Source organism: Balaenoptera acutorostrata, chromosome 5 (genome assembly GCF_949987535.1).
Source record: "Balaenoptera acutorostrata chromosome 5, mBalAcu1.1, whole genome shotgun sequence".
NCBI classification, from domain to species: Eukaryota; Metazoa; Chordata; class Mammalia; order Artiodactyla; family Balaenopteridae; genus Balaenoptera; species Balaenoptera acutorostrata.
The window spans coordinates 22,419,671-22,446,035 of record NC_080068.1 but is presented as its reverse complement, the minus strand read 5'-3'; the positions used below and the strand labels follow the sequence as shown (position 1 = coordinate 22,446,035).

Sequence of the window (26,365 nt, the reverse complement as noted above, 5' to 3'; positions counted from 1 at the left end):
CTTTATCAATTCATCTGTCAATGGACACTTAGGTTGCTTCCATGTCCTGCCTATTGTAAATAGAGCTGCAATGAGCACTGTGGTACATGACTCTTTTTGAATTATGGTTTTCTCAGGGTATATGCCCAGTAGTGGGATCGCTGGGTCATATGGTAGTTCTACTTTTAGTTTTTTAAGGAACCTCTGTACTGTTCTCCATAGTGGCTGTATCAATTTACATTCCCACCAACAGTGTAGGAGGGTTCCCTTTTCTCCACACTCTCTCCAGCATTTATTGTTTGTAGATTTTTTGATGATGGCCATTCTGACCGGTGTGAGGTAATACCTCATTGTAGTTTTGATTTGCATTTCTCTAATGATTAATGATGTTGAGCATTCTTTCATGTGTTTGTTGGCAATCTGTCTTTCTTCTTTGGAGAAATGTCTATTTAGGTCTTCTGCCCATTTTTGGATTGGGTTGTTTGTTTTTTTGATATTGAGCTGCATGAGCTGCTTGTAAATTTTGGAGATGAATCCTTTGTCAGTTGCTTCATTTGCAAATATTTTCTCCCATTTTGAGGGTTGTCTTTTCATTTCTTTATGGTTTCCTTTGCTGTGCAAAAGCTTTTAAGTTTCATTAGGTCCCATTTGTTTATTTTTGTTTTTATTTCCATTTCTCTAGGGGGTGGGTCAAAAAGAATCTGGCTGTAATTTATGTCATAGAGTGTTCTGCTTACGTTTTCCTCTAAGAGTTTTATAGTGTCTGGCATTACATTTAGGTCTTTAATCCATTTTGAGTTTATTTTTGTGTATGCTGTTAGAGTGTGTTCTAATTTCATTCTTTTACATGTAGCTGTCCAGTTTTCCCAGCACCACTTATTGAAGAGGCTGTCTTATCGCCACTGTATATTCTTGCCTCCTTTATCAAAGATAAGGTTTTGATATCTCTGGGCTTTCTGTTCTGTTTCATTGATCTGTATTTCTGTTTTTGTGCCAGTACCATACTGTCTTGATTACTGTAGCTTTGTAGTATAGTCTGAAGTCAGGGAGCCTGATTCTTCCAGCTTCGTTTTTCTTTCTCAAGATTGCTTTGGCTATTCGGGGTCTTTTGTGTTTTCATACAAATTGTGAAATTTTTTGTTCTAGTTCTGTGCAAAAGGCCAGTGGTAGTTTGATAGGGATTGCATTGAATCTGTAGATTGCTTTGGGTAATATAGTCATTTTCACAGTGTTGATTCTTCCAATCCAAGAACATGGAATATCTCTCCATCTATTTGTAGCATCTTTAATTTCTTTCATCAGTGTCTTATGATTTTCTGCATAAAGGTATTTTGTCTCCTTAGGTAGGTTTATTCCTAGATATTTTATTCTTTTTGTTGCAGTGGTAAATGGGAGTGCTTCCTTAATTTCACTTTCAGATTTTTCATCATTAGTATATAGGAATGCAAGAGATTTCTGTGCATTAATTTTGTATCCTGCTACTTTACCAAATTCATTCATTAGTTCTAGTAGTTTTCTGGTAGCATCTTTAGGATTCTCTATGCATAGTATCATGTCATCTGCAAACAGTGACAGCTTTACTTCTTCTTTGCCAACTTGGATTACTTTTATTTCTTTTTCTTCTCTGATTGCCATGGCTAGGACTTCCAAAACTATGTTGAATAATAGTGGTGAGAGTGGGCAACCTTGTCTTGTTCCTGATCTTAGTGGAAATGGTTTTAGGTTTTTACCATTGAGAACGATGTTGCTTGTGGGTTTTTCATATATGGCCTTTAATATGTTGAGGTAAGTTCCCTCTATGCCTACTTTCTGGAGGGTTTTTATCATAAATGGGTGCTGAATTTTGTTGAAAGCTTTCTCTGCATCTATTGAGATGATCATATGGTTTTTCTCCTTCAGTTTGTTAATATGGTGTATCACATTATTTGATTTGCATATATTGAAGAATCCTTGCATTCCTGGGATAAACCCCACTTGATCATAGTGTATGATCCTTTTAATGTGCTGTTGGATTCTGTTTGGTAGTATTTTGTTGAGGATTTTTGCAACTACGTTCATCAGTGATATTGGCCTGTAGTTTTCTTTCTTCGTGACATCTTTGTCCGGTTTTGGTATCAGGGTGATGGTGGCCTCATAGAATGAGTTTGGGAGTGTTCCTTCCTCTGCTATATTTTGGAAGAGTTTGAGAAGGATAGGTGCTAGCTCTTCTCTAAATGTTTGATAGAATTTGCCTGTGAAGCCATCTGGTCTGGGCTTTTGTTTGTTGGAAGATTTTTAATCACAGTTTCAATTTCAGTGCTTGTGATTCGTCAGCTCATATTTTCTCTTTCTTCCTGGTTCAGTCTCGGAAGGTTGTGCATTTCTAAGAATTTGTTCATTTCTTCCAGGTTGTCCATTTTATTGGCATAGAGTTGCTTGTAGTAATCTCTCATGATCCTTTGTATTTCTGCAATGTCAGTTGTTATCTCTCCTTTTTCATTTCTAATTCTATTGATTTGAGTCTTCTCCCTTTTTTTCTTGGTAAGTCTGGCTAATGGTTTATCAATTTCGTTTACCATCTCAAAGAATGAGCTTTTAGTTTTATTGATCTTTGCTATCGTTTCCTTCATTTCTTTTTCATTTATTTCTGATCTGATCTTTCTGATTTCTTTCCTTCTGCTAACTTTGGGGGTTTTTTTGTTCTTCTTTCTCTAATTGCTTTAGGTGTAAGGTTAGGTTGTTTATTTGAGATGTTTCTTGTTTCTTAAGGTAGGATTGTATTGCTATAAACTTCCCTCTTAAAACTGCTTTTGCTGCATCCCATAAGTTTTGGGTCGTCGTGTTTTCATTGTCATTTGTTTCTAGGCATTTTTTGATTTCCTCTTTGATTTCCTCAGTGATCTCTTGGTTATTAAGTAGTGTATTGTTTAGCCTCCATGTGTTTGTATATCTTACAAATTTTTTCCTGTAATTGATATCTAGTCTCATAGCGTTGTGGTCGGAAAAGATACTTGATATGACTTCAATTTTCTTAAATTTACCAAGGCTTGATTTGTGACCCAAGATATGATCTATCCTGGAGAATGTTCCATGAGCACTTGAGAAGAATGTGTATTCTGTTGTTTTTTGATGCAATGTCCTATACATATCAATTAAGTCCATCTTGGTTAATGTATCATTTAAAGCTTGTTTCCTTATTTATTTTCATTTTGGATGATCTGTCCATTGGTGAAAGTGGGGTGTTAAAGTCCCCTACTATGACTGTGTTACTGTCAATTTCCCCTTTTATGGATGTTAGCATTTGCCTTATGTATTGAGGTGTTCCTATGTTGGGTGCATAAATATTTACAATTGTTATATCTTCTTCTTGGATCGATCCCTTGATCATTATGTAGTGTCCTTCTTTGTCTCTTGTAATAGTCTTTATTTTAAAGTCTATTTTGTCTGATATGAGAATTGCTACTCCAGCTTTGTTTTGATTTCCATTTGCATGGAATATCTTTTTCCATCCCCTCACTTTCAGTCTGTATGTGTCCCTAGGTCTGAAGTGGGTCTCTTGTAGACAGCATATATACGGGTCTTGTTTTTGTATCTATTCAGCCAGTCTATGTCTTTTGGTTGGAGCATTTAATCCATTTACATTTAAGGTAGTTATCGATATGTATGTTCCTATTACCATTTTCTTAATTGTTTTGGGTTTGTTATTGTAGGTCTTTTCCTTCTCTTGTGTTTCCTGCCTAGAGAAGTTCCTTTAGCATTTGTTGTAAAGCTGGTTTGGTGGTGCTGAATTCTCTTATATTTTCCTTGTCTGTAAAGCTTTTAATTTCTCCATCAAATCTGAAGGAGATCTTTGCTAGGTAGAGTAATCTTGGTTGTAGGTTTTTCTTCTTCATCACTTTAAATATATCCTGCCACTCCGTTCTGGCTTGCAGAGTTTCTGCTGAAAGATCAGCTGTTAACCTTATGGGGATTCCCTTATGTATAATTTGTTGTTTTTCCCTTGCTGCTTTTAATATTTGTTCTATGTATTTAATTTTTGATAGTTTGATTAATATGTGTCTTGGCATGTTTCTCCTTGGATTTATCCTGTATGGGACTCTCTGTGCTTCCTGGACTTGATTAACTATTTCCTTTCCCATATTAGGGAAAATTTCATCTATAATCTCTTCAAATATTTTCTCAGTCCCTTTCTTTTTCTCTTCTTCTTCTGGGACCCCTATAATTCGAATGTTGGTGCGTTTAATGTTGTCCCAGAGGTCTCTGAAACTGTCCTCAATTCTTTTCATTCTTTTTTCTTTATTCTGCTCTGCAGTAGTTATTTCCACTAGTTTATCTTCCAGGTCACTTATCCGTCCTTCTGCCTCAGTTATTCTGCGATTGATCCCTTCTAGAGAATTTTTAATTTCATTTATTGTGTTTTTTATCACTGTTTGTTTGCTCGCTCTTCAGTTCTTCTAGGTCCTTGTTAAACATTTCTTGTATTTTCTCCATTCTATTTCCAAGATTTTGGATCATCTTTACTATCATTATTCTGAATTCTTTTTCAGGTAGACTGCCTATTTCCTATTCATTTGTTAGGTCTCATCGGTTTTTGCCTTGCTCCTTCATCTGCTGTGTGTTTTTCTGTCTTCTCATTTTGCTCAACTTACTGTATTTGGGGTCTCCTTTTCGCAGGCTGCAGGTTCGTAGTTTCCATTGTTTTGGTGCCTGTCCCCAGTGGCTAAGGTTGGTTTAGTGGGTTGTGTAGGCTTCCTGGTGGAGGGGACTAGTGCCTGTGTTCTGGTGGATGAGGCTGGATCTTGTCTTTCTGGTGGGCAGGTCCACATCTGGTGGTGTGTTTTGGGGTGTCTGTGGCCTTATTATGATTTTAGGCAGCCTCTGTGCTAATGGATGGGGTTGTGTTCCTGTGTTGCTAGTTGTTTGGCATAGGGTGTCTAGCACTGTAGCTTGCTGGTTGTTGAGTGGAGCTGGGTCTTGGTGTTGAAATGGAGATCTCTGGGAGATTTTTGCCGTTTGATATTACATGGAGTTGGGAGGTCTCTTGTGGACCAGCGTCCTGAACTTGGCTCTCCCACCTCAGTGGCACAGCCCTGACACCTGACTGGAGCACCGACAGCCTGTCCTCCACATGGCTCAGAATAAAAGGGAGAATAAAAAGAAAGAAAGAAAGAAGAAGAGAAAGGAAAAGAAAAGAAAAGAAAGTTATTAAAATAAAAAATATGAAGAAAAACAATTTTTTTAAGTAAGAAAAAAACCAAAAAAAACAAAGAAACAAAAAAATGGACAGACATATCCCTAGGACAAATGGTAAAAACAAAGCTATACAGACAAAATCAAACACAGAGGCATACACATACACACTCACAAAAAGAGAAAAAGGGGAAAAAATATATATATATCTTTGCTCCCAAAGTCCACCTCCTCAATTTGGGATGATTCGTTGTCTCTTCAGGTATTCCATAGATGCAGGGTACATGAAGTTGATCGTGGAGATTTAATCCGCTGCTCCTGAGGCTGCTGGGAGAAATTTCCCTTTCTCTTCTTTGTTCACAGAGCTCCCGGCGTTCAGCTTTGGATTTGCACCCGCCTCTGCATGTAGGTCGCCTGAGGGCATCTGTTCTTTGCTCAGACAGGACGGGGTTAAAGGAGCAGCTGCTTCGGGGGCTCTGGCTCACTCAGGCCGGGGGGAGGGAGGGGTACGGATGCGGGGTGAGCCTGCGGCGGCAGAAGCCAGTGTGACGTTGCAGCAGCCTGAGGCGCGCCATGCGTTCTCCCGGGGAAGTTGTCCCCGGATCACGGGACCCTGGCAGTGGCGGGCTGCACAGTCTCCCGGGAGGGGCGGTGTGGAGAGTGACCTGTGCTCGCACACAAGCTTTTTGGTGGCGGCAGCAGCAGCCTTAGCATCTCATGCCGGTCTCTGGGGTCCGCGCTGATAGCCGCGGCTCACGCCCGTCTCTGGAGCTCGTTTAGGCAGCTCTCTGAATCCCCTCTCCTCGCGCTCGAGGAAACAAAGAGGCAAGAAAAAGTCTCTTGCCTCTTCAGCAGCTCCAGACCTTTTCCCGGACTCCCTCCCGGCTCACTGTGGTGCGCTAACCCCTTCAGGCCGTGTTCACGCCGCCAACCCCAGTCCTCTCCCTGTGATCCGACCAAAGCCCGAGCCTCAGCTCCCAGCCCTGCCCGCCCCGGCGGGGGAGCAGACAAGCCTCTCGGGCTGGTGAGTGCTGCTCAGCACCGAGCCTCCGTGCGGGAATCTCTCCACTTTGCCCTCCGCACCCCTGTGGCTGTGCTCTCCTCCGCGGCTCCGAAGCTTCCCCCCTCCGCCACCCGCAGTCTCTGCCCATGAAGGGGCTTCCTAGTGTGGAAACCTTTCCTCCTTCACTGCTCCCTCCCACTGGTGCAGGTCCCGTCCGTATTCTTTTGTCTGTTTTTTCTTTTGCCCTACCCAGGTACCTGGGGAGTTTCTTGCCTTTGGGGAAGTCTGAGGTCTTCTGCCAGCATTCAGTAGGTGTTCTGTAGGAGTTGTTCCACATGTAGGTGTATTTCTGATGTATTTGAGTTGTTCCACATGTAGATGTATTTCTGATGTATTTGGGGAGGAAGGTGATCTCCACGTCTTACTTCTCTGCCATCTTGAAGGTCTCCTGTCCCTCCCTTCTTTGTCCAGAAGTTTTCTCCACTTTTTCGCCTTCATTTCACTCAACTTACTAATTCTTGTTTCTTCTCCCACCACTAGCCTTGTGATTTTTGAAAGTTGCCACTTATCATTTTAACTCTTATTGGACCTATTTGCCAAAGTTGAGAGAATTTATCACAGCCTTCTTCTTGAAACTATCCCATGTTCTCTTTGTTGCTTTTCTGTAATCCCTTCTTGGTCTTCTCTTACCCTGATCATTCCTTAAATGTTGATTTTCCTTTGTTTGATTCTCAAATTTTCTCTCTTCTAACTCTGCATCAAGAATTTTTAAGCCTAGGGTTCTTTAGGGGTCCACAGACCTCCTGAAATGGTGTGCAGAATTTGGGGTGTTTGATTATGTGTAACTTTTTAGTGAGAAAGCTTTCTCAAAGGCATTCATGTCTCTCCAAAAGGTTAGTAACCACCATTCTACATGGTTTTCCAAGGTAATCCTAGCAATTAATTTAGTTTTTAAACAACTAATATACACGAAGTCCTAACTAAATGCAAGTATAATAATTCTCTTGTTACTTTCAAAACAGTTGTATAAAGTAGGTGTGATAATCCCCATTTTACAGACTAAGGAGACACAGTTAGTAGGTAGTTGTCATGGTTTTAACTCCCATTTATTTGCTGATGATTTTCAAACTCACATTTCCAGCCTACACATCTCCCAAGCTTCAGATAAGTCATTAAGTCATTTCTGTGGATGCTCCATGGGCTGTCAAGCTCAACATTTCTGACACTGAATTATTATCTTCTTTCCCTGATCCATTTCTCCTGTATTCTCCATTCAGGGGCCATGTTAGGGAGTCATCTTCATTGTTTCCTTTGCTCTCCTACATTGGACCAATCTTCAATCCTACAGAATTTAAATGGAAATTATTGCTGCTTCAGTTCAGGTCCCGATCATCTGGCTTTATGTATCAGTGTCCTACCTGCCTAAAATGCTTTGATGACACAGCATTGTGTGGTGACAGGATAAATGGGATACAAGGCCTCCTATGATCCAAACCCTACCTACCTCTCTACAACCATCTCCAGCCTCTCCCTTCCCATAAGTTACCCTTCAGTTACACTGAATTACTTGGTGTTCCTCCTAGCTGTCCTGTTATTTCTCACTTGTATGCCTGTGCTCATGTTGTCTCCTCTGTCTGGAATGCACTTCACTTCCTTTTTCATCCAGCTAAGTCCTATTCATCCTCAGGTGTCACTTCATGAGGACTTGAAGGCCTCCTTCCCTGGGCTAACATGATTTGCTGACAGAATGGATGAGAAGGAAAAGAAATGAGATGACTTCAAGGTTCTGGCCACAGCAACTATAAAAATGGGATTGTCATTCTTTGAGACAGGAAAGACTGAGGCTTTATGGGCTAAAATCATGATCTGGTTTTGGACATTTGGAGTTTGAATGACAGATTTCTGAGTGAAGTTATTGATTAGACATTCAGCTAGATGAGACTGGAATTCAGGGCCAGACTGAGATGTACATCAGCATAGAGATGGTACTTAAAGTCATGAGACTGAGTGAGAGTACCAAGGGAATGAACAAAGACAGAGGAGAATAGACCCAAGGACTGAGTCCCAAGGCATCTGTGTAGTAGTAATCTGTTTATGGTATGTATCCCCACCAAATGAGATCGTGGTGCTCCTGGGCTGTTTTAGTTACCTTTTCCTTTTAAGTACCTTGTATAATATTGCATGTATAAGCTTTGCTTAGTAAATGCTTTTTGAATAAAATGAATGAATGAATTGATGGATGAGCTAAAATGGGTGATATTAAACAGAGGTCACCAAGTCAAATGTCTACAGGACTCAAGCAATAATGCAGGAAGCATCTTCAGTGTAAGTAATAGGGAGTGGTACAGATCATGGGAAATTGAAAAGTACATGCTTTGGCGAAAGGGGGAAACCTGGACTTAACTCCATTTGATTGCTACCATGCACAAACGTGGGTCAAAGGCAGCCAAGTTTTCTGATTTCAAGAGAAGCTGGAAATCTTTGGCTTTTTTTTTTTTTTTTCAAACATCTTTATTGAAGTATAATTGCCTTACAATAGTGTGTTAGCATCTGCTTTATAACAAAGTGAATCTGTTATACATATACAATATGTTCCCATTTCTCTTCCCTCCTGCATCTCCCTCCCTCCCACCCTCCCCATCCCACCCCTCTAGGTGGTCACAAAGCACCGAGCTGATCTCCCTGTGCTATGCGGCTGCTTCCCACTAGCTATCTATTTTACATTTGGTAGTGTATATATGTCCATGACACTCTCTTACCCTGTCACATCTCACCCCACCCCCTCCCCATATCCTCAAGTCCATTCTCTAGTAGGTCTGTGTCTTTATTCCCGTCTTGCCACTAGGTTCTTCATGGCCTTTTTTTTTTTTTTTTCCCTTAGATTCCATATATATGTGTTAGCATACTGTATTTGTTTTTCTCTTTCTGACTTACTTCACTCTGTATGACAGACTCTAACTCCATCCACCTCATTACAAATACCTCCATTTCATTTCTTTTTATGGCTGAGTAATATTCCATTGTATATATGTGCCACATCTTCTTTATCCATTCATCTGTCGATGGACATTTAGGTTGCTTCCATGTCCTGGCTATTGTAAATAGAGCTGCAATGAACATTTTGGTACATGACTCTTTTTGACCTATGGTTTTCTCAGGGTATATGCCCAGTAGTGGGATTGCTGGGTCGTATGGTAGTTCTATTTGTAGTTTTTTAAGGAACCTCCATACTGTTCTCCATAGTGGCTGTATCAATTTACATTCCCACCAACAGTGCAAGAGTGTTCCCTTTCCTCCACACCCTCTCCAGCATTTATTGTTTCTAGATTTTTTGATGATGGCCATTCTGACCGGTGTGAGATGATATCTCATTGTAGTTTTGATTTGCATTTCTCTAATGATTAATGATGTTGAGCATTCTTTCATGTGTCTGTAGGCCATCTGTATATCTTCTTTGGAGAAATGTCTATTTAGATCTTCTGCCCATTTTTGGATTGGGTTGTTCGTTTTTTTGTTATTGAGCTGCATGAGCTGCTTGTAAATCTTGGAGATTAATCCTTTGTCAGTTGCTTCATTTGCAAATATTTTCTCCCATTCTGAGGGTTGTCTTTTGGTCTTGTTTATGGTTTCCTTTGCTGTGCAAAAGCTTTTCAGTTTCATTAGGTCCCATTTGTTTATTTGTGTTCTTATTTCCATTTCTCTGGGAGCTGGGTCAAAAAGAATCTTGCTGTGATGTATGTCATAGAGTGTTCTGCCTATGTTTTCCTCTAAGAGTTTGATAGTGTCTGCCCTTACACTTAGGTCTTTAATCCATTTTGAGTTTATTTTTGTGCATGGTGTCAGGGAGTGTTCTAATTTCATACTTTTACATGTTCCTGTCCAATTTTCCCAGCACCACTTATTGAAGAGGCTGTCTTTTCTCCACTGTATATCCTTGCCTCCTTTATCAAAGATAAGTTGACCATATGTGTGTGGGTTTATCTCTGGGCTTTCTATCCTGTTCCATTGATCTATATTTCTGTTTTTGTGCCAATACCAAACTGTCTTGATTACTGAAGCTTTGTAATATAGTCTGAAGTCAGGGAGCCTGATTCCCCCAGCTCCATTTTTCGTTCTCAAGATTGCTTTGGCTATTCGGGGTCTTTTGTGTTTCCATACAAATTGTGAAATTTTTTGTTCTAGTTCTGTGAAAAATGCCAGTGGTAGTTTGATAGGGATTGCATTGAATCTGTAGATTGCTTTGGGTAGTAGAGACATTTTCACAATGTTGATTCTTCCAATCCAGGAACATGGTATATCTCTCCATCTATTTGTATCATCTTTAATTTCTTTCATCAGTGTCTTATAATTTTCTGCATACAGGTCTTTTGTCTCCTTAGGTAGGTTTATTCCTAGATATTTTATTCTTTTTGTTGCAATGGTAAATGGGAGTGTTTTCTTAATTTCACTTTCAGATTTTTCGTCATTAGTGTATAGAAATGCAAGAGATTTCTGTGCATTAATTTTGTATCCTGCTACTTTACCAAATTCATTGATTAGCTCTAGGAGTTTTCTGGTAGCATCTTTAGGATTCTCTATGTATAGAATCATGTCATCTGCAAATAGTGACAGCTTTACTTCTTCTTTTCCGATTTGGACTCCTTTTATTTCTTTGTCTTCTCTGATTGCTGTGGCTAGGACTTCCAGAACTATGTTGAATAATAGTGGTGAGAGTGGGCAACCTTGTCTTGTTCCTGATCTTAGTGGAAATGGTTTCAGTTTTTCACCATTGAGGACAATGTTGGCTGTGGGTTTGTCATATATGGCCTTTATTATGTTGAGGAAAGTTCCCTCTATGCCTACTTTCTGCAGGGCTTTTATCATAAATGGGTGTTGAATTTTGTCAAAAGCTTTCTCTGCATCTATTGAGATGATCATATGGTTTTTCTCCTTCAATTTGTTAATATGGTGTATCACATTGATTGATTTGCGTATATTGAAGAATCCTTGCATTCCTGGGATAAACCCCACTTGATCATGGTGTATGATCCTTTTAATGTGCTGTTGGATTCTGTTTGCTAGTATTTTGTTGAGGATTTTTGCATCTATGTTCATCAGTGATATTGGCCTGTAGTTTTCTTTCTTTGTGACATCTTTGTCTGGTTTTGGTATCAGGGTGATGGTGGCCTCGTAGAATGAGTTGGGGAGTGTTCCTCCCTCTGCAATATTTTGGAAGAGTTTGAGAAGGATAGGTGTTAGCTCTTCTCTAAATGTTTGATAGAATTCGCCTGTGAAGCCATCTGGTCCTGGGCTTTTGTTTGTTGGAAGGTTTTTAATCACAGTTTCAATTTCAGTGCTTGTGATTGGTCTGTTCATATTTTCTATTTCTTCCTGGTTCAGTCTCGGCAGTTTGTGCATTTCTAAGAATCTGTCCATTTCTTCCAGGTTGTCCATTTTATTGGCATATAGTTGCTTGTAGTAATCTCTCATGATCTTTTGTATTTCTGCAGTGTCAGTGGTTACTTCTCCTTTTTCATTTCTAATTCTATTGATCTGAGTCTTCTCCCTTTTTCTCTTGATGAGTCTGGCTAATGGTTTATCAATTTTGTTTATCTTCTCAAAGAACCAGCTTTTAGTTTCATTGATTTTTGCTATTGTTTCCTTTATTTCTTTTTCATTTATTTCTGACCTGATCTTTATAATTTCTTTCCTTCTGCTGGCTTTGGGGTTTTTTTGTTCTACTTTCTCTAATTGCTTTAGGTGCAAGGTTAGGTTGTTTATTCGAGATGTTGCCTGTTTCTTGAGGTAGGCTTGTATTGCTATAAACTTCCCTCTTAGCACTGCTTTTGCTGTGTCCCATAGGTTTTGGGTCGTCGTGTCTCCATTGTCATTTGTTTCTAGGTATTTTTTGATTTCCCCTTTGATTTCTTCAGTAATCACTTCGTTATTAAGTAATGTATTGTGTAGCCTCCATGTGTTTGTATTTTTTACAGATCTTTTCCTGTAATTGATATCTAGTCTCATAGCGTTGTGGTCGGAAAAGATACTTGATACGATTTCAATTTTCTTAAATTTACCAAGGCTTGATTTGTGACCCAAGATATGATCTATCCTGGAGAATGTTCCATGAGCACTTGAGAAAAATGTGTATTCTGTTGTTTTTGGGTGGAATGTCCTATAAATATCAATTAAGTCCATATTGTTTAATGTATCATTTAAAGCTTGTGTTTCCTTATTTATTTTCATTTTGGATGATCTGTCCATTGGTGAAAGTGGGGTGTTAAAGTCCCCTACTATGATTGTGTTGCTGTCAATTTCCCCTTTCATGGCTGTTAGTATTTGCCTTATGTATTGAGGTGCTCCTATGTTGGGTGCATAAATATTTACAATTGTTATACCTTCCTCTTGGATCGATCCCTTGATCGTTATATAGTGTCCTTCTTTGTCTCTTGTAATAGTCTTTATTTTAAAGTCTATTTTGTCTGATATGAGAATTGCTACTCCAGCTTTCTTTTGATTTCCATTTGCATGGAATATCTTTTTCCATCCCCTCACTTTCAGTCTGTATGTGTCCCTAGGTCTGAAGTGGGTCTCTTGTAGACAGCATATGTATGGGTCTTGTTTTTGTATCCATTCAGCCAGCCTGTGTCTTTTGGTGGGAGCATTTAATCCATTTACATTCAAGGTAATTATCGATATGTATGTTCCTATTCCCATTTTCTTAAATGTATTGGGTTTGTTATTGTAGGTGTTTTCCTTCTCTTGTGTTCCTTGCCTAGAGAATTTCCTTTAGCATTTGTTGTAAAGCTGGTTTGGTGGTGCTGAACTCTCTCAGCTTTTGCTTGTCTGTAAAGGTTTTAATTTCTCCATCGAATCTGAATGAGATCCTTGCTGGGTAGAGTAATCTTGGTTGTAGGTTTTTCTCCTTCATGACTTTAAGTATATCCTGCCACTCCCTTCTGGCTTGCAGAGTTTCTGCTGAGAGATCAGATGTTAACCTTATGGGGATTCCCTTGTGTGTTATTTGTTTTTTTTCCCTTGCTGCCTTTAATATGTTTTCCTTATATTTAATTTTTGACAGTTTGATTAATATGTGTCTTGGCGTGTTCCTCCTTGGGTTTATCCTGTATGGGACTCTCTGTGCTTCCAGGACTTGATTAACTATTTCCTTTCCCATATTAGGGAAGTTTTCAACTATAATCTCTTCAAAAATTTTCTCAGTCCCTTTCTTTTTCTCTTCTTCTTCTGGTACCCCTATAATTCGAATGTTGGCACGTTTAATGTTGTCCCAGAGGTCCCTGAGACTGTCCTCAGTTCTTTTCATTCTTTTTTCTTTATCCTGCTCTGTAGTAGTTATTTCCACCATTTTATCTTCCAGGTCACTTATCCTTTCTTCTGCCTCAGTTATTCTACTATTGATCCCATCTAGAGTATTTTTAATTTCATTTATTGTGTTTTTCATCATTGCTTGGTTCCTCTTTAGTTCTTCTACATCCTTGTTAAATGTTTCTTGCATTTTGTCTATTCTGTTTCCAAGATTTTGGATCATCCTTACTATCATTATTCTGAATTCTTTTTCAGGTAGACTACCTATTTCCTCTTCATTTGTTAAGTCCAGTGTGTTTTGAGCCTGCTCCTTCATCTGCTGTGTGTTTTTCTGTCATCTCATTTTGCCTATCTTACTGTGTTTGGGGTCTCCTTTTCACAGGCTGCAGGTTCGTAGTTCCCGTTGTTTTTGGTATCTGTCCCCAGCGGCTAAGGTTGGTTCAGTGGGTTGTGTAGGCTTCCTGGTGGAGGGAACTAGTGCCTGAATTCTGGTGGATGAGGCTAGATCTTGTCTTTCTGGTGGGCACGTCCACGTCTGGTGGTGTATTTTGTGGTGTCTGTGGCCTTATTATGATTTTAGGCAGCCTCTCTGCCAATGGATGGGGTTGTGTTCCTGTCTAGCTAGTTGTTTGGCATAGGATGTCCAGCACTGTAGTTTGCTGGTCGTCGAGTGAAGCTGGGTCTTGATGTTGAGATGGAGATCTCTGGGAGATTTTTGCCATTTGGTATTACGTGGAGCTGGGAGGTCTCTTGTGAACCAGTGTTCTGAAGTTGGCTCTCCCACCTCAGAGGCACGGCCCTGATGCCTGGCTGGAGCACCAAGAGCCTTTCGTCCACACGGCTCAGAGTAAAAGGGAGAAAAAATAGAAAGAAAGAAAGAAAGAGGCTATAATATAGTGAAGTAAAATAAAGCTATTGTAAAGCAAAGCTATACAGACAAAATGTCACCCAGAAGCATATACATATACACTCACAAAAAAAAGGAAAAGGGGAAAAATTAATATCTCCTGCTCCCAGAGTCCACCTCCTGAGTTTGGGATGATTCGTTGTCTATTCAGGTATTCAGCAGATGCAGGCACATCAAGTTGTTTGTGGAGCTTTAATCCGCTGCTTCTGAGGCTGCTGGGAGAGATTTCCCTTTCTCTTCCCTGTTCGCACAGCTCCCGGGGTTCAGCTTTGGATTTGGACCCGCCTCTGTGTGTAGGTCGCCTGAGGGCGTCTGTTCCCCGCCCAGACAGGACGGGGTTAAAGGAGCAGCTGCTTCGGGGGCTCTGGCTCACTCAGGCGGGGGGAGGGAGGGGTACGGAGGAGGCGGGGCGAGCCTGCGGCGGCCGAGGCCGGCGTGACGTTGCACCAGCTCGAGGCGCGCAGTGCGTTCTCCCGGGGATGTTGTCCCCGGATCCCGGGACCCTGGCAGTGGCGGGCTGCACAGGCTCCCGGGAGGGGAGGTGTGGAGAGTGACCTGTGCTCACACACAGGCTTTTTGGAGGCGGCAGCAGCAGCCCCAGCGTCTCACGCCCGTCTCTGGGGTCCGCGCTGATCGCCGTGGCTTGCGCCCTTCTCTGGAGTTCGTTTAGGCGGCGCTCTGAATCCCCTCTCCTTGCGCGCAGCGAAACAAAGAGGCAAGAAAAAGTCTCTTGCCTCTTCGGCAGCTGCAGACCTTTTCCCGGTCTCCCTCCCGGCTAGCTGTGGTGCGCCAACCCCTTCAGGCTGTGTTCACGCCGCCAGCCCCAGTCCTCTCCCTGCGATCCGACCGCAGCCCGAGCCTCAGCTCCCAGCCCTGCCCGCCCCGGCGGGGGAGCAGACAAGCCTCTCGGGCTGGTGAGCGCCGCTCGGCGCCGAGCCTCTGTGCGGGAGTCTCTCCGATTTTCCCTCTGCGCCCCTGTTGCTGTGGGATCCGCGCTGATAGCCGCGGCTCGCGCCCTTCTCTGGAGTTCGTTTAGGCGGCGCTCTGAATCCCCTCTCCTTGCCCGCCGCGAAACAAAGAGGCAAGAAAAAGTCTCTTGCCTCTTCGGCAGCTGCAGACTTTTTCCCGGACTTCTTCCGGGCTAGCTGTGGTGCGCTAACCCCTTCAGGCTGTGTTCACGCCGCCAGCCCCAGTCCTCTCCCTGCGATCCGACCGCAGCCCGAGCCTCAGCTCCCAGCCCTGCCCGCCCCGGCGGGGGAGCAGACAAGCCTCTCGGGCTGGTGAGCGCCGCTCGGCGCCGAGCCTCTGTGCGGGAGTCTCTCCGATTTTCCCTCTGCGCCCCTGTTGCTGTGGGATCCGCGCTGATAGCCGCGGCTCGCGCCCTTCTCTGGAGTTCGTTTAGGCGGCGCTCTGAATCCCCTCTCCTTGCCCGCCGCGAAACAAAGAGGCAAGAAAAAGTCTCTTGCCTCTTCGGCAGCTGCAGACTTTTTCCCGGACTTCTTCCGGGCTAGCTGTGGTGCGCTAACCCCTTCAGGCTGTGTTCACGCCGCCAGCCCCAGTCCTCTCCCTGCGATCCGACCGCAGCCCGAGCCTCAGCTCCCAGCCCCGCCTGCCCCGGCGGGGGAGCAGACAAGCCTCTCGGGCTGGTGAGCGCCGCTCGGCGCCGAGCCTCTGTGCGGGAGTCTCTCCGATTTTCCCTCTGCGCCCCTGTTGCTGTGGGATCCGCGCTGATAGCCGCGGCTCGCGCCCTTCTCTGGAGTTCGTTTAGGCGGCGCTCTGAATCCCCTCTCCTTGCCCGCCGCGAAACAAAGAGGCAAGAAAAAGTCTCTTGCCTCTTCGGCAGCTGCAGACTTTTTCCCCGGACTCCCTCCCGGCTAGCTGTGGTGCGCTAACCCCTTCAGGCTGTGTTCACGCTGCCAGCCCCAGTCCTCTCCCTGCGATCCCACCGAAGCCCGAGCCTCAGCTCCCAGCCCCGCCCGCCCCGGCGGCTAAGCAGACAAGCCTCTCGGGCTGGTGAGTGCTGCTCGGCGCCGAGCCTCTGTGCGGGAACCTCTCCGCTTTGCCCTCCGCACCTCTGTGGCTGCGCTCTCCTCCGTGGCTCTGAAGCTTCCCCCCTCCGCCCCCCGCAGTCTCCGCCCGCGAAGGGGCTCCTAGTGCGTGGAAACCTTTCCTCCTTCACGGCTCCCTCCCACTGGTGCAGGTGCCGTCCCTATTCTTTTGTCTCTGTTATTTCTTTTTTCTTTTGCCCTACCCAAGTACGGGGGGAGTTTCTTGCCTTTTTGGAGGTCGGACGTTTTCTGCCAGCGTTCAGTGGGTGTTCTGTAGGAGCAGTTCCACGTGTAGATGTATTTCTACTGTATCTGTGGGAAGGAATGTGATCTCCGCGTCTTACTCTTCCGCCATCTTCTCTATCCGCCTTGGCTTTTTTAATGTAAGAGTTTCTGTGAGCCAAGATTCTGCAGGTCAGATGAAATTTGTCCTGAATCTGTTCATTATCCTGACAGGTCATAACCTCTGATCAAGTAGTTCAACATTATTTTATAGGTGAAGAAAAGCTGCTTTTTCTATTATCTCTTACTAGATAGGGAGCTAAACTTTACAGGCAGCAAATTACTTTTTCACCTTTTGGCTAAGATTTTAGGCTGCCTTTTAGCTCCAACAGAAAAGCAGAAAAACTGTAACCATGAAGGCTGCTCAATAAATATTGATATATGTATTCTTCTGCTTTAACTCGATTGCTTAAATCACTCCTTTAATTTGGATTCCAGGGATCTAATTACCAAATATATCAGTTTTCACATCTGAAAAATGGGGATATTAGTCTTTACCTTAATTATCTAACAGGGTTATTATAAGAATCAAATAAGATAATCTGTGTTTAAGTGATTGAAAGGCTTAAATAGAATGCAGCTGTGATGTGCTATCACACCACTCCAGAGGTTAACCCAGGATAAGGCATAAATAGCTGCCTAAGCTTAATGATCTTGGCCAGTTTGATATCATATAATGGGCTCCTTCCCAGGCACTTAATTGTTTTTCCCTCTAATTTTAAATTCTTATTAAACTTTGGGATCAGAAGATTATAGAATATTGTAATATGGAGTGTCTTGTTAATGGAAATTTAAAAATATTTCTTTCACTGAATAAGATATGAGCACCAACTGATACTCAAAGCATTAAAAATCCATTACATCTAGTTTAAGGAGATGTGACATGATGCATTTCTTAAAGCTTTACTAGTTTTTCTAAGTGTTATTTATTTTCTGAGGAGGATTTCATCCTTAAAATTGTTTTCAGCAACCTAGTCATAAGTACTTCCACTTCTACATGATTATGTTTTTCTGAAGTTCCAGTTCATACATTGTATCATTCTATGGCATTTTGTTATTAACAAAAAGTTAAATGGCTTTAAAAATCAACGTGGTTAAAAAAAAAACACATAATATTTGTCATCTCAGTATTAATTTAGTATTGATAAAAGTTGGTAGTGTTGTATTATTATTATATAATAAGAAGCATTTGTTGTCTCTTATTTTCCTTTCCATTGTTTTCTTCTAAAATTTCAGAAAAGATTGCTTGAGCATCACTTTTAGACAACTGAAATCATGTACAGATATGAAAAGTTTGGTGGATTTTGGTGCAGGTTTTATTTTTATGATAGGGTCTCCAAGGTAGAAAAAAACTTTTTCCCCCTATTTCCTGGATTTTATTAAAATTTTAAATTGAAGTTTAATTGACTTATGTTATTAATATTAGTTTCAGGTGTACAATGTAGTGATTCAATATTTTTATACACTACAAATGATCATCATAAGTCTAGTTACCATCTGGCACCATACAAAGTTAATACGTTATTATTGACTATATTACCCTTGCTGTACGTTTCACCCTTGTGACTCATTTATTTTGTAACTGGAAGTTTGTACCTCTTAATTTCCCTCACTTATTTCACTCATCCCACCAACCCCCTCCCCTCTGGCAGCCACCTGTTTGTACTATGAGTCTCTTTTGTTACGTTTGTTCATTTGTTTTATTTTTTAGATTCCACATATATGTGAAAAATACAGTATTTATCTTCCTTTGTCTGACTTACTAAGCATAATATCCTCCTGGTACATCCATGTTGTTGCAAATGGCAAAATTTCATTCTTTTCATGACTGAGCAACACTCACATCTTTTTAATCCATTGATCTATAGACGGGCACTTTGGTTGCCTCCTTACCTTGGTTATTGTAAATAATGCTGCAATGAACATAAGGGTGCATACATCTTTCTGAGCTACTGTTTTTGTTTTCTTTGGGAAAGTACCCAGGAGTGGAATTGCTGGATCATATGGTAGTTCTATTTTCAATTTTTTGATGAACCTCCATAATGTTTTCCATAGTGGCTGTACCAATTTACATTCCCACCAGTAATGCACAAAGGTTTCCTTTTCTCCACATCCTCACCAACACTTGTTATTTCTTGTCTCTTTGATTCTGACAGGCGTGAAGTGACATCTCACAGTAGTTTTGATTTGCATTTCTCTGATGATTAGTGATGAGCATTTTTTTTGTGCGTCTGTTGGCTATGTGTATGTCTTCTTTGGAAAAATGCCTGTTCAGGTCCTCTGCGCATTTAAAAATCTGGTTTATTTTTTGTTGTTGTGTGAGTTCTTTGGATATTTTGGATACTAACCCCTTATCAAAATTATGATTTGCAAATATCTTCTCTCATTCAGTTGGTTGCCTTTTCATTTTGTTTATGGTCTCCTTTGCTGTGCAAAAGCTTTTAAGTTTGACGAGGTGGCATTTGTTTATTTTTGCTTTTGTTTCTCTTGCCTGAGGAGACATTAAAAAAAAATATTGGTACAATTTATGTCAAAGAGTGTTCTGCCTCTGTTTTCTTCTAGGAGTTTCATGATTCCAGGTCTTATATTTAGGTCTTTTTTTGTTTTTTTTTAAGAATCAATTTTATTTATTTATTTATTTTTGGTTGTGTTGGGTCTTCGTTGCTGTGTGCAAGCTTTCTCTAGTTGTGGAGAGTAGGGGCTACTCTTTGTTGCGGTGTGCAGGCTTCTCATTGCGGTGGCTTCTCTTGTTGCGGAGCACGGGCTCTAGGCGCACGGGCTTCAGTAGTTGTGGCACGCTGGTTCAGTAGTTGTGGCTCATGGGCTCTAGAGCCCAGGCTCAGTAGTTGTGGCACATGGGCTTCGTTACTCCATGGCATGTGGAATCTTCCTGGACGAGGGATCGAACCCGTGTCCCCTGCATTGGCAGGCAGACTCTTAACCACTGTGCCACCAGGGAAGTCCCTACATTTAGGTCTTTAAAACATTTTGAATTAATTTTTATATATGGTATGAGAAAGTAGCCCAGTTTGATTTTTTTGCATGTAGTTGTCCAGTTTTCCCAACACGATTTACTGAAGAGGCAGTCTTTTCCCCATTGTATAGTCTTGCCTCCTTTGTTGTAGACTAATTGACCATGTAAGTGTGGGTTCATTTCTGGACCCTCTATTCCATTTCATTGATCTATGTCTGTTTTTGTACCAGTACCATGCTGTTTCTGATAACTGTAACTCTGCAGTACAGTTTAGAATCAAGGAGCATGATACCTTCAGCTTTGTTCTTCTTTCTCAAGATTGTTTTTAATCTTTGGGGTCTTCTGTGTTATCATACAATTTTTAGGATTATATGTCCTAGTTCTGTAAAAAATGCCATTGGTGTTTTGATAGGGATTGCACTGAATCTGTACATTGCCTTGGGTAGTATGGTCATTTTAACAATATTCATTTTTCCAACTTATGAGCACAGAATATCTTTCCATTTGTTTGTATCATCTTCAGTGGCACTGGGAAACAAGACCATTTTAAATTGAGGCAAAATAACTGAGATACACTATAGTGTGAATGAAATTTGAAATTTGACTATACATCTCCATTTCTACTTTTTACAGCTTAGAAACTCATTTAGGATTAATGTTTCTTTGTCACATTTCTGCTAATGAAACTTAACAATTCTGAGCAAGAAATCCTAGAGTTTTCAGGATTTTTAATGATTATTATTCAGAATAAATGTTTCAATAGAAACATTTTTTTTAAACTGTAAGTTGGCTTCCTTTTACGATCTTATATTATTGTTTTTATATAAATCAGATCATGGCTTTTAGTAATTTTCCATTTATTTAAAAATATGTGATACCTTCAGGGATTTCTATTATGAACAACCCAGCAGTTCTTTACCAGCTTTCTCTATTCTGCTTCTTACCAAATCCTACATACCACACATATACTTAGAAAGATTTCTTATCACAGGATTATGATTATTTATTAAATTATAACCTATCTCCTTTCAAAAAAGAGTTGAGATATCTTACTGGATTGTACACATATCATAACATGAAAATTAAAGACACTTATTTACAGGGAAAAGAAATTTAGAATGTTGAGATATAACTGAAGAAAAAAGTTAATATACATAAATATATGCCACAAGGTCCCACACAACTCTTCAAAGACAACTTTGAAGACAACATATTTATACTTAGCTCTAAACTTCTGATAAGCCAAAGCTAAAAGGACAATATTATCACATAAAGAGAAATACTGTCCTAACAATAATAGTAATAATAATAGTAGCATAGTAATAGTAACAAAAATATTAATAAATGTAGATAAAACTAAATAAGCTAATATTTTTCTGGTTATAAAATTTGAGAAAATTTTCTCCTCAAATTTAGTATTTTGGATGCTTAAGAGTAGGACATGGCATCCTTAAGAACAGGACATAGAATCATGGAGTGGAAATATTATCAACAATATTCTTAAGATCAAAACAACTAGTTTTGTATAGCTGTTGCCTATAGTATACTTCAATGTAAATTGAGAGACTAAGGCCAAAGCACAATGCAGTAAATGCAATTCTCTGTCAGTAGGTAGTACAAAAAACCAAAACTATGAAATAAGATTTCTTAATGTCTACATTGGTCCAGGGATAAATATCAAAACTATTTATTAGGCTGGGTGAATTTTATGCCCTTTAATTAGTCCTTCATGAATATTATTTCTTGCACTTTGACTTTTTAAAAAATTGAAGTATAGTTGATTTACAATGTTGTGTTAATTTCTAGTGTAGAGCAAAGAGACTCAGTTATTCATATATATGTGTGTGTGTGTGTATATATATATATTCTTTTTTATATTCTTTTCCCTTATGGTTTATCCCATGACGTTGAATACAGTTTCCTGTGCTATACAGTAGGACCCTCTTGTCCATCCATTCTATATGTAATAATTTGCATCTACCAACCCAAACCCCCAGTCCATCCCTCCCCACCGCCCTCCCCCTTGGCAACCAGAAGTCTGTTCTCTTTGTCTGTGAGTCTGTTTCTGCTTTGTAAATAGGTTCATTTGTGTCATATTTTAGATTCCACATATAAGTGATATCATATGGTATTTGTCTTTCTCTTTCTGACTTACTTCACTTATCTTGCACTTTGACTTTTGATAAAAGTTGGCCAGTGATGGACAACTGATTATTTGACAAATGTTTTGGAATAATTATTTGGTTTTACTAATTGAAATACATGTATTTTTAAAACTCATATACTTCAAAAAGTATATATTTTAAAAATCAACTGAGCAAAGACATACAAGTGAATGTCACCTTATGAAAATTAAGATGCCTAACTTAGACTTTGTCTTGAATTGGTCTACCTCTGCATAGAGGAGGTCTTGGAGGACTGTAGACAGTATGAAGATTTTTCTCAGAAAACAATTCTGAGTCTGCTCCAGGATAAGGGCAAATCAATAAACAAAGTTCCAAAGTTCTACGCTCTAGACCATGGCTTTGACAATTTTAGCCTGGAAAATTTTCAAAGCAGAATTACCCATAGAAAAATTTCAGAAATCCATTTGTGAAATGTCTCAGTTTGACAGCTTTCTAGTGATCCTTCTGGGGAAAATGACTTGTGAAATGTACCCCATACTAATAAAAATGATTGGCATGCTGTTTAGAGTTGTTGGACATAAACCAGTTAAACCTTGGAGGACATCTGCCAGAAATATGAATTTGAGTTTACAGATAACTGACCTTAAATGAACTCATTCTATTACATTGTAGGAATATTGTGTATTGAGCCTAGTACTACCACAGAGTATTTCTCTTTTTAGTCCCCCCCACCCCCAAGGGGAATTATACTCGGGTTATAAAATTGAGCGTGGTTTCTTTCAATTTCTAACAGTCTTAATAAGACTGCTGTTAACTGGGTATTTGTCTACGAGTTAAACTGTAAATGTCACAATTTTCCACACAACTGCCAAGAAAGGTGGATAATTAAAATAACTACTCAGAGGCCTTCTGAATTTCCACTTACTACCATGCACCAAAACTTTACGTTTTAGAGGTGCTCTCAGTGACTGAACTTATGTATATATCATACTCGGTCACACAAAATGGCTCCTTTTCTCTACCAATGACCTCACACCTCCTTTATTAACATTTCTAATTTAACTCATGTGCTATATAGCATGTAGAATTCTAGGAGAAGATCAACAGACATCACCGTGGGAGGCTAGGAGTATGGAGGAAGGAAAAAGAAAGTTGGCATGTTCTAAGGCTTTTAAAAAATAACATTTTCCCTTTAACTTCTCTTCAAAAATTGCAAAAATAATATGAGTTTAGTGAGAGTGAAATAGAATAAAGATAAACAAAGAAAAAAATGAGTGATTAACATTTTTTCTTACCTCCTCTCTCTGCCACCAACCTGGCGTATATCCCTTCACACATTTCTACATGCTGATTCATTCACAAAACGACTGGTACATATTAAATTCCATGGGTCTTGAATTCAGCTGCTCCATTCTCTCCACGGATCTGGTCTTGGACTCTGTGTTTCCTTCTGGACACCAAGCGGTTGCTCTAACAGCCTGGGTTATGAAATGAGGTGTGTTAAGAAACGTCAAAGAGCGCAACACAGATGGCTCTGGGAGCTCAGCTAGTATGACTAAGATGGCTGCGGATGACTTGACTGACTGGGGCTGGAGATGTAATTCTAGGACAGCTTCTGCACACGTCTCCTAGGTGGAGATGGCTGAAGAACCGGCTCAGTTGCGATTGTTGGTGGAGTGTCTGTGTGTGCCGCTACGGCACGGCGGTCTCAGGGTAGTCAGACTTCTGTGGTGGCTCAGGTGGTTTCAAGGATAAGCATAGCAGAAGCTCCACGGCTCTTTATGACCTCAACTTAAAAATCACATGGCGAGCTGCGCTCGCTCCTTGGCCAGGTGCTCCGGCTCGCGTTGCAGCCCCAAGCAGCTCAACTCCCTGAGGTAGCGGCCCATGTCGGGCCGCTCACGCCACTGGGCCTCTGGGAAGCGGTCCCGGAACAGCGACGCCAGGAGTCCTTCATTCTGCACCTCCCCAAGAGCAGCGGTGGTGGCCGTCACTATGCCTGAGGCCGTAGCTGAGACGAGGCTGTGACCCTCGCCGCCACCTTCTCAGCAACAGCAGCTCTTCCTCTCCTGCTCACCCAGTGCACCAGCTCCGAATCTCGGATCGCAAGCATCCGGGGTGCACTTCCGGTCTCTATGGTTCTTGCTAGGGCGGCTTTCGTTCCCCGATGGTCCTCCAGGCTACAGAGTGTTAGCGTGGGGAATGACTGGAAAGCGGCTAGAGAGTCAGGGTTTAAGTTGCCAAGGAGCGGCTGGCGGCTGACCTTCTGTTCCCAGTGACTGAGGCACGAGGATCCCGTGTTGCAACCGAGGGGGAAAATACGGGCTCTGACTGAAGAGGAGACCCGTGTAATGTTTGAGATGATAACAAAATCTTCAGCTGCTGGTCGACAAGCCCGATGACACCTACTGTTTCAGGCTGCACAACGACCGGCTGTATTAACGTGAGTGAGAAGATCTTGAAGTTGACCGCCAATATCATCGGTGACAAGCTGCTGTCTTTGGGAATGTGCTTCGGAAAATTCACTCAGACCCACAAGTTTTGGTTGTACATCACAGCTCTGGATTACCTAGCACCCTATGCCAAGTATAAAGTGTGGATAAAGCCTGGAGCAGAGCAGCCCTTCTTGTATGCTAACCATGTGCTGAAATCTGCACTTGGTCGAATCATTGAAAATACTTCTCAGTACCAGGGAGTCATGGTGTACTCCATGACAGACATCCCTTTGGGCTTTGGGGTGGCAGCAAAGTCTACACAAGACTTCAGGAAAGTAGACCCCATGGCGACTGGGGTATTTCATCAAGCAAGCACTGGGGAATATGTGCGGCACGAGGAGACATTGATTTAAACCAAAATCATTGCGAGGACTTAGGGCTGTGTGGAAGGGCCTAGCTTTGTTTCCTTTGTCTGTGTAGGCTCCACCGTCATGTTGAATTTTGTCAACACTGTGACCTCTTCAGGGACTTCTTAGTTTAATATTCTCTATAATAAGGACAAATGTAGGCTAGATTCTTATAATGCAGAAATGGCTCAAAAATGGAGTTTCAGATCGTTGTGATTTGGCTAAATAGAATACTGTGTTTTATATTTGAATCAGAGGGCTTCTTGTTTTGAGTAACAGTCTAAATTGTTGGAACGGAGAAAAAGAATATCTTATTATTGTTATCTGTGATCACACTGTTTTCCAAACACATGATAAGAACATAATGGATTTTCTTAATTATTTATTAATACTATGAAAGATAGATATTGCCATATCAGAGTAGTAGGCCATGTCTGGGAATTTACAAATGAAATTTGGATAAAATAGTAAGATAAGTTTATTCTGCTGATTTTCTATATGGTAGGTGCTGTGGGTGTGGAAGAAAAACTTGGATTCAAACACCAGTTCTCACATCTACCAGCTGTATGGCCTTAGATGAGTCATTAAACTTTAATAATTTTCATTTCCTTCTTCTGTTTAAAAAAACAGCTTAACCGTCTTCCTAAGAATAGTTTTAGAATTAGAAATCATGACTTTAAAGCACCTAGCACTGTGCCTGGCAAATGATAAGTGTTGAATAAGTGGTAAGAATTATTTTTATAATGCTTATACTAAGTATTTCTGCTACTAAGAGTAGGATCATATGAATAGAATTTGATTATATCATCTTGACTTTTACAAGCGGTTTTCTCAATCTTTCTTTTTCTTGAGTGGTATAACCCAGGCTGAGTGTTATTTTTATCACCTTGATTTCCTAAAACATAATTTCTCTTATAAATCTTTTGTTTTTTTAATTAAAAAAATTTAAATTGAAGTACAGTTGATTTACAATACTGTGTTAGTTTCAGGTGTACAGCAAAGTGATTCAGTTTTATATATTATATATATATATATTTATATTCTTATAAATCTTTACTTATCTGACTGGGCTGGACAAAAAGCACTAATCAGAGATCCTGAAATAATTCAGCTCCTCCATCTTTTCCCCATGCCTTTCAAAATTATTTTTTAGAATTATTAAAATATTTTTTAATAAAAAACATATCACAGACAAAAAATTTTTAAACTACCTGTATTGTAAAACAATTTCTTTAGTGAATGTACTGCTTATTTTAAATTCCAAAGATGACATCTCTAAAAATAAAGCATTTTTCAATTAACAAAAAAAAGAAGAAAGAAATCATATGGTATTGCCTCCTCTGTACCCTATTGGTGGACAGAGTCACAAGCCCAATGAGATCCAGGGGATGGGCACATGTGCTTACCTCTTGATGGGATGATGGGTACAGAATTTGTGGCCACTCCCAACGAGTTATCCTGTGAAATATTTATCTGAGAAGCTCATATTTACATTGTATCAAAGTAGAATATGGAAAAGCTAATAGGCTGATAATTTGTTTTGCTCCTTTAAAAGTTGCTGTTTTAAAAATAGGCCTGACTGTATTCTGAGTCTAACCAGGCAAGACCAATAGACTGCCAATAGAGATTATAAGTGTCAAAGTCAGCCTGTCGGAGAAGACCTTGACTGAATCATGGCAAGAATTCTTTATTAGATACTTTATTTAGCTTAAGCTGTTAATCAGCTCTTC

General features: G+C 40.7%; 1 pseudogene; it reads left to right on the top strand.

Annotated features, from left to right (window-relative positions):
- The first annotated feature begins 23,680 nt into the window (after positions 1 to 23,680).
- Positions 23,681 to 24,641, top strand: LOC103005054 (60S ribosome subunit biogenesis protein NIP7 homolog; annotated as a pseudogene).
- The last annotated feature ends 1,724 nt before the right edge of the window (positions 24,642 to 26,365 follow it).